Here is a 9433-nt window from a genome sequence, read left to right on the forward strand (position 1 = left end):
AAAATAATAACTTTTTTCATTATGGTCATGCTTTAGCCTCTCTCTCTCTTTTGAATTTCTTTTTCTTCATTTTCATTTCTTTCTCTGTGCTATAACAGGTGGTAAAAAGGAAAAAAAAAAATGAAATAGTCCATAGACGTTCTGATGGATCTAACAGATCTAAACTTGACCACAGCTTCATGAAGCCCAGTCAGTGGAAAGCATCCCTCTACTTCTGGCCTCACAGGAAGATTTGAGCCATTTAAGTGCAACAAATGATAAGAATTCTGGTAACATTTGTCTACAGTTGTCTTTTCTTATTGGATATTATTTAACCAGTTATTTCAATGTGAACATGTTAGCCAGTTTAGCATCACTATTAATGCACAATTGTACATTATACAGTATATTCAGAATGAAACCCAAAATGGAAATACACTGATGACTTATGTTAAATTTATTCTTGTTTATAAATGTGACCTGTAAAACATTATGTCATGTTCATAAAGGTCCTTAAAGTAGATAAGGAGAATGGTCTCGAATCTCCACCATTTATACACAGTGTCTAACTGCTCTTAGGAGAGGGGTGTGCAAAAAACATTTTCTAATCTAATTGACCTCAACAACTCAATAAACAATCATCATCCAACTGGCTGAAAACATATGACCCTGATTTCACCTTCAAATTAACTGCTAAGCCTCTCACAGTCATTACTTTACAACACCCATATATATATATATATATATATATATATATATATATATATATATATATTACACAAGTACTGATCCTTAACCTTAATTATGAACTCTTCATACAACTTTGCTTGTGTGTCAAGAAACCAGGCATCAGATCAGAAGCAGCGACAAGCCTTATGCAGACACAGCCACATCAGCCAACGTGCGTTATTTACTTCTTAATTGCTTCCAGATTGTTTATTGCAATTGAGTCAGCAGCCCGTATTGCAGTCTCATATTGAGTGGTTACAGGCTCCGACACCATGTGTTCTCAAAATTAACCACTGGAGTTTTATTATTATTATTATTTTTTTTTTTTCTTTTTTCTTTTATTTATTAATTTTTTGCTCCACAGAAAATGAGTGTTAATTACTCAGATATAATGTTTGTGTCCACGTTCCCTCCGATCCTCCAGCACTGCTCGCCTCATCCCACCATCTCTCAGGGATCGAGGGCGGCATTCATCCAGGCTCTTTTCTGTTCTGGCACCTAGTGTGTAGGTGGTGGAATGAACTTCCTCTAGATGTCCGTACAGCAGAGATGCTGACTATCTTTAAACAATGACTCAAGACGCATCTGTTTCTCCAGTACTTGGACGAACCCCCCCCAAAAAAAAAAAAAAAAAAAACTAGTTGGACTAATGGCACTTAGTTATTAACCTAGTTAACCCAGTGTAAGTATGTTTCCAATGATGTAAACATTAAAGCACTTTTTGTAAGTCTCTCTGGATAAAAGCGTCTGCCAAATGCCCAAATGTAAATGTAAATGTGTCCATATTATTATATACTGTATTTGTTTGTACTAGCTCATGTCACATCCTGTGCACAAGCACTTATAGACATTTCATCTATAATTACAGGTAAAAGCATTCCTTACATGTAACAATAAAACCACTTCCGCTGCCTCGAGCTCTATAATATTTCTGTTTGTTATGTGATGCATTTTAAATATGATATACCTGCTTTTACCTGAGAAAGCGAGGAGCAGAAGAACAAATTAAATGCAGAGAAAATGACTCTTTGGAAGGAAATGGCAGCCAATGGAAACTGTGAAGTAGCTGGAAAGATCCACAACCATTACCTGGGCACTCACAAAGCTGGGCTTCAAGAAAAAGTTCTAAAAAGAGAAGAACAAGAACCTCCATGAAGTTTAAGTATGTTTTTTGTAAGTTATGTGTGAAAAACTTCAGTGACACATTACTTCATCTAGTCCATAATTTTTGGTAGACCGTCTCCTCTAGTCGTTGTCACAGTTGTGCTATATTTCATAAGTTATCGTCATTATTATTATTATTATTATTATTATTATTATTATTTATAATTTTAAATAACCAAACTCTGATTTACCCTCTAAATTATATACAGGGGGTGTTCAAGCTAAACCGGGACTTTTGTTACGCATGTCTTGCCTGGACTGCACAATATACACATAGGAAGAATATAATAACTGCATTCAAACACTAAGTTAATAATTTTTTCAGAAAGTTACATGTAGGAAATCATGAACAGTATCGTGTACAACTGTCCACGAATATCATGCAATATAAAAGTGTCTATAAATGTTATACAGGTCAGACTGGGACTTGTGATTAAATGTGTCCTTAATGAAGGAATAAAACCGACTGACATTTACAGAAGACTTCAAGCACAGTATGGTAAAGAGACTCTTTGACGCAGTAGAACATTTGAATGGTTCATGTTTGGGCCATTAAAGGAGTTCCTGGGAGGCTGACATCTGAGACGTGAATCGGGCAGTCTGATTATGGCTACTGTATACTGAGATAATGTCCTATCTTGATGGAATCCAAGCAGTAGTGACACTCTGGGTCTTCTTTAAGTGTTTTACACCTGCATTCATTGCATCTCAAGTCCTGGTTTGACTTAAATATCACTCATATATTGTTCATGATTTCCTAAATGCAACTTTCTAACAATTAATTATCGTTTAAAAGCAGTCATTATATACTTCCTGTGTATATCTTAAGGACTTGGACGTTTCAGTGACAAAACATAGTTAATAGTATTTCCAGGGAAGACACAAGACAAGGGAAGAAAACTTATCATTAAAAAGCAGAATAGACCAGACTCTGAAGGATAAGTGAGCCCATTTTTTTAAAGATTGATTATAGTTACAGATCTGCTGGCAGTGGCAAGTCACTACCTGTCTTTTCCTCTCCTGTACTTAAAGACTCACACTGATTGAGGTTTAATTCGCTGTGGCATTCGAGTTTACTCTCCGCCTATATATGCTGTGTGCTTTTAGCTGCTGGCGAAGTGCTTCACTTTAAGCAGGGTTTAAAACGTCTCCTTTGAAAAGACTCTTTAAAGCACAGGGTGTTTTTTCATGTACCGGCATCATCTGCAATCCATTCAGGATTAAACCTCCCTTACATGTAATTACCACTGACTTTGATTGTTGCGATACAGGCCTGCCTAATAGGTACCTCCGTAAACATCCACATATCATGATATTATTTATAAGAGTGACACCGTTGAAGTGCTCTTCTAACACAAATGTTTGGGGGAAAAAAGCAAAAACTGGCAATGTAGCTGTAAATGTAGCTTCGTTCTGCTTACGTTCAGCTCCATGTATCTGGAATAAAATAAATACGATGTGATGCAAGCATCATACCGTGTGTACACCTCCCGGTTTAATTAGAGTGTGTCCGTTTAGCACATGGCACAGTGACCGTGAGGAGGCAGTAAATTGACCACTTTGGCAAAATTACTGAGTCGTAAAGTGCCAAACAACAGTATAAACATAATTGCACAGAGTTTTGACATAATGTTAACAAATGTACATCGTACACAAATGTACTGCCCTCGTAGAACTAGAATTAAAGACAATCATGACATCCATGGCATAGGGATACATTTTCCAAAAACAGAGGGAGTGTGTCAGCTGTGTTTCCATAAGAAAACCACTTGTTAGTGAAACTCATCAGAAAAAAATTGCTTTACTTTGCTATGGAGCATTAGCCTTTGGAGCAATGAAAAAAGGTCATGTGGTCTAATGAGCCCAGACTGACCCTATTCCAGAGCGATTGGCACATCAGAATAAGAAGGGAAGTGCATTATTTATTGTGACCTTTTCATTATTATTATTATTATTATTATTATTATTATTATAGTGTAGAAGTATAGTATTAACTGTAACTGTACTTATATATTAGTATAGTATAGCCTGATTAATTTTATATTAAATACAGTTTGTATGTTTAAAACAAACAAACAAAAAAAAAACAGACTCAATAAAATGTAATATTATTACATTAACATAAAAATGTGTCAGTTCTTCAAAAATAAAACAAGTATTGAGAATATTACAACTAAATCTTTATCTGGATGGTTGAGTTTATCTGGTGAGTAAAAATTATCCACATTCTGGCTTAAATTTATTAACTTATAAAAAGACAAATACATAATTTTTCCCCATAATCTCCTGGCTTTTCAATACACTTTGTCTATCTGACAATAAGCTTTCGCATTCTCTCATTAACAAATGTTTTAGCCTGAGCTGTGAGCCACAAACGCACTAGTGATGGGTCGTTCATGATTGGTTCGTTCTTTTTGACCGAGTCTTTAACATGACTCAGAAGAACGAGTTTCACTCAGAGAGTGATTTATTCATTTTCTACGGACCACGCAAAACCTCAGTACGTTATTTACAGGAAACAGAAATGAGCAGTTACCTCTTAAGTCTTTTGGTTCAAGTCGTTCGTTCTTTGGTCATGTGACTCCCATGCAGTGCAATACTATAGATTTAAAAGAACGAACGACTCGGACTAGAAGACTCATGAGAAGAACCCCTTAATTTAGTTTCCTGTGATGTATTGGGGGTCTGTAAATGTAACATTTTATTTCATTTCTGATCAAAATAATAAAATGAACTAAATGACTCAAAATTTTTTTTGGTTAATTTTGATGAATAAGATTCAAAGGGCCGAGTCACTAAAATGATCCAAACCTTCTATCACTAGAATTCAGGCTTTCAGGGGACCAAACAGGTGAAAGTCTGATAAAGTGAGATCAGGACTATAGGGAGGATGCTTTAAGACCTTAAACACAAATTTTTGCAGAGTGTTGACATTGTGGGCAGAAGTGTGTGGACGTGCATTGTTATGTACTGTAAAATCACAACGCCCATGGATAGCAGTTCTCTGTGTCAGTCTACATTTTGTTTGTAGATATCCAAACACTTCTGTTGATGCTACTCTTCTCTCGTGCAAGTCACAAATGGGTCGTGTAACACGTTTACGTCTGCACAGCAGTAAATGGGGAGACAGTATGGAAAGCACTAACTGCGGTTAATGTTTGACTCATCCTTGTACATGTATATTCATGAAATTGAACCTGTTTCCATGTCATACATAGCATATCTGAATTTCAAACTCGAAAGCTGTATCCAAATGAATATATTAAACGGAGCTCCAAATGCTCTGCAAAACACATAACTTTTGGAGGCTGAACTCTGGAATTCAGCAAAAAGGATAAGCAGGTCACCATCTGTAACCTCTAGAGATCTAACACTAACATCCTCCCACTTTCCGCTGCTGAGCTGAAACAGACGAAATAGCAGTGTGTTTAAAAAAGTGAGTAAAGCTCCATATCCATGTAATAACTTTTCATTTAAATCATACAAATGCATTGGACACCCTGCACGTTCTATTCTGAATCACAAAATGAAGAAAAATGTGCTTAATGTATTATTAGTTTACAGAAAATGAAGAAAAACAAATATAAGCCTGTTCAAAAAAAATAGCAGTATCATCATTTACCTTTACAAAGTGATGAATTTACAGTTTAAACAAAAATGCTTGAAGTTTAATCTTTCTCGTGTATTTCTGAAACTAATATTTAGTTGTACAGTATAACCATGCTTTCTGAGAACTGCTTCACATCTGTGCTGCATGGAGTCAACCAACTTCTGGCACCTTTGAACAGGTATTCCAGCCCAAGAAACAGCATTGTTTGTCTCAGAAACAGCATTTTTAATATCAGGCCACAAGTTTTCTATTGAATTAGGGTCTGGGGATTGGGCTGGCCACTCCATAACTATAATCTTGTTGGTCTGGAACGAAGATGCTGCTCGCTTACTGGTGTGTCTGGGGTCGTTGTCTTGTTGAAACACCCATTTTAAGGGCATTTCCTCTTCGGCATGGGGCAACATGACCTCTTTAAGTATTTTGATGTACAATTTGAGTGATCCCTGATCCCTGAAATGTGAAAATAGGCCCAACACCATAGTACGAGAAGCATCTCCATATTATGATGCTTGTGCCTCCATGCTTTAGTGTCTTCACAGTGTACTGTGGCGCTATTTCTCTTTAGGCCAGTCAGTGTTTTCTTTGGCGAACTGTAACCTCTTCAGCACATGTCTTTTTTTCAACAATGGGACTTTGCGGGCGCTTCTTGTTAATAGCTTTCTGGGTTTGGTCTCTATTTTAAAGCATTTGTTGTCATTTACGCAGAGTAGCCTATCATTTTCTGCACTTCTTTGTATGTTTTCCTATCTTTAATCAACTTTTGAATTAAAGTACGCCGTCCTTCTGAACAACGTCTGGAACGACCCATTTTATTTTCAAAGAGAAATGCACAGAACAACATTTTCTGAATTTATTCTTGAATTATTTATCCATGAATTCGTTTGACACTTGTTTTTCACAGTATAATTGACCTCTCTAATTGAACTCCACACCGCTAGTATTTCGAACACGGCCCTTTTCAATTAATGATTAAATAACACAAAATCAGGTGCATCCAATCATGACTGTTGGGTCTGTTGTTTTCCATTACTCCACTACACCTACAAGTAAAATATTTTCCATGAAGAAATATAATTTTTCCCAAAAACAATTCTTGATCTGTTTACTGATGTTGGACTGCAACATCATGTAGCACCCTGGTCCTGGAGAAACATTGTGTACTAAACTGTATATGGTTGAAATAACAATGAAAGCCTACTTGGAATTAGACTTGATATTGCTCAACGATATTGCACATGATATTGTTATATTAGGACATTATATATAAATGTATTTTTAAATAATATCATATAAGACAATTTTTTCATAATACTTAATGCTTCTTTTTTTCTACAGATCCAAACTTAATTTTTTGTAAATATGCATACACATTTATATTTGCATCAGATAAAAAAAAGCACATTTGCTAATTACAATTTCATGCCATTCCATGTAGTGTCCGTAACTTTTTTTTAATTAAAATCTTTAAATGATCTTAACTGTCATTCAGATGAAACTTGGACAATTTTGATTTCACATGAAAAGACATAAATCTAAAAAAGTGTATTATTCTGATCTTACAACATGAGTTTGACACGGTTAAAACAAATCCCTAATTTTGCATTTATGCTTTAATTTAAACAAGCATATTTTCATGTCATATGCTTTTAGAAGCTTACACCAATTTTAATATCAATACTCATAAAGAAATATTAATAATTAGCATTTTAAATTATTATTGTTTGACTCGAGACGGTAAAATGTTGCCCCATTTTTGAGGCACATGTAAAATCATCACTTGAAAAACGGCTGAAGTAAGCAAATTAAAATTTTAAGGGGAGCAAGGTTGGTCACTACCATGTTGTATAAACTGTAACTTCTTTGGCAAACACATTTTCTGTATTATAAGTATAACATAAAAAATAGAATTATCACCAATACTGTGGTTTGGCCACTTGCACATTATATGAAGAATTCAAGCATATAAATTGCCATTGTTACATACCATTTTTTTAGTTATAAAGGAAGGAGTTATAAAGTTTGATGGCCACAGGAAAGAAAGACCTCCTGTCATGTTCTGTGATGCTTCTCGCTGATCAGTCTACGGCTTAACGTGCTCCTCTAGGACACCAGTGTGGCATGCAGCAGATGGGATGTTTTGTTCAGAATCCTGAGAAGTTTTTTCAGCATGCTCCTCTCAGACACTGCCGCCAAGGTTTCTAGCTCCACTCCATTCCTGCTTTAAGGTCAAAACTGAACACAATTTATTATCAACAGATTATGATGTTTAGAATGTTTGTTTATTTAACCATGCAGTTATTTTGCTCCACCAACACATATCCTTCACTAACTACTGTAACTGACAGACCTGGCGACCAACATTTAGAGATAGTTAGTGTAAATAACAGGGGTCAAAGTAGTTTTAAATTCTTACAAGTACTATGTAGCCAAAAGGTGAAAAGAATAAACCATGGCGGTTGTGGACAGTCCACAAGATTTACTTATTCCGCTTTAGAATATCAGCTACATCAACAATACAATACATGTACTGTACAGTCCCTTGTTCCACACACCAAGTAGGGCCCTTGTTTATAGGTTAGAAAAGGATTTGGGATTCAGCCTTGTGTTAGAATCTAGTTAGCTTTGTACCACGTCTTAGGTGGTAATAAAACAACATGGCGGCAATGACTGGCAGTTACTAAGGAGACAAAGTGTTGTTTAAGGTGACATAACATTATCAGGTGTGTTTTCTTGCTGAAAGTGCTTCTGTGACTGGTTGTACTGTAAATGTGGGTTTTGTATGGTTGCAAAACAAATTAACAAAATTGAAAACTAAACAAATAAATAAAACTAAATGACAAAACCAAAAACAAAACAACAAAACCCAAAACAAAATAACAAATTCAAAACCAAATTAACAAAATGGAGAACAAAATAACTAATTCAAAAACAAAATATCAAAACCCAAAACAAAATAACAAAACCCAAAAATACGTTTTGGTATAGTTTGCAAATGAAATTCTTACCGCTGATTGTACGAGACATCTGTCACTCAAGATATACAGGAACTGGTTTCTCTATCTTTGTTTCTTTTGTTCAAAACTAACAGTTTTGGGTTGTGTGTTATTTGAATCTTGAATCTTATTTTTTGGGGGGGTTTGATATTTTGTTTTTTAATTAGTTATTTTGTTTTCCCTTTTGTTAATTTGGTTTTGAATTAGTTATTTTGTTTTGGGTTTGTTATTTTGTTTTCAGTTTAGTTTTTTTGTTTTCAGTTTTGTTAATTTGGTTTGCACTTCAGGGCCACCGTACTTTTGTCAGGCAGCTGCTCTCTCCTCAGTACTGCGGACCATACAGACCTACTCTCACGCACGCTGCGACCAACAGTTAGTGTCATTTCCTAGATGTGGAGTGATAGATTAAGTTAAACATCCAAGTGCTGATACTCGTGGAATGTTTCTAATCCAATCAAATTGCTTGGTCAGAACTAATATAAAACTATACATAAAATTATTTATAATACATTCTCCTAATTTTGTTGTAAACAAATAGCAAAAACAGGCAGAAGGAAGAACAAGAAACAGTGAACTGAAAGACCATAAATCTGAACCATGCCTTATTGGGTGGAAGCTAGTTTTCTCTTTCTTTCACCTTCACTCACCCCTTTTTCACATTGGAAGCCTTTCTGAGTAAACACACACTCTCAGGGCCTGTGTGTGTAAGAGAAACTAGTGTATGGTCCTGTCAGAGAAACAAAAGCATGGTGGTTTAAAAAAAAAGGAACATTTTCACTATAGAAAAAGCACTAAAAGAGAGAGAGAGAGAGAGAGGAAGATGTATGTGTTGAACTTTTCTGCACTCATGTCATTACCAGAGGACACTTTGTGACAGATATCCATTCTCTCTCTCTCTCTCTCTCTCTCTCCTATTCCCTGTCTCTCGTTTTCCAAATACTTTCGGGAAGTGCACATG

The sequence above is a fragment of the Clarias gariepinus genome, chromosome 12 (genome assembly GCF_024256425.1).
Source record: "Clarias gariepinus isolate MV-2021 ecotype Netherlands chromosome 12, CGAR_prim_01v2, whole genome shotgun sequence".
NCBI lineage: Eukaryota > Metazoa > Chordata > Actinopteri > Siluriformes > Clariidae > Clarias > Clarias gariepinus.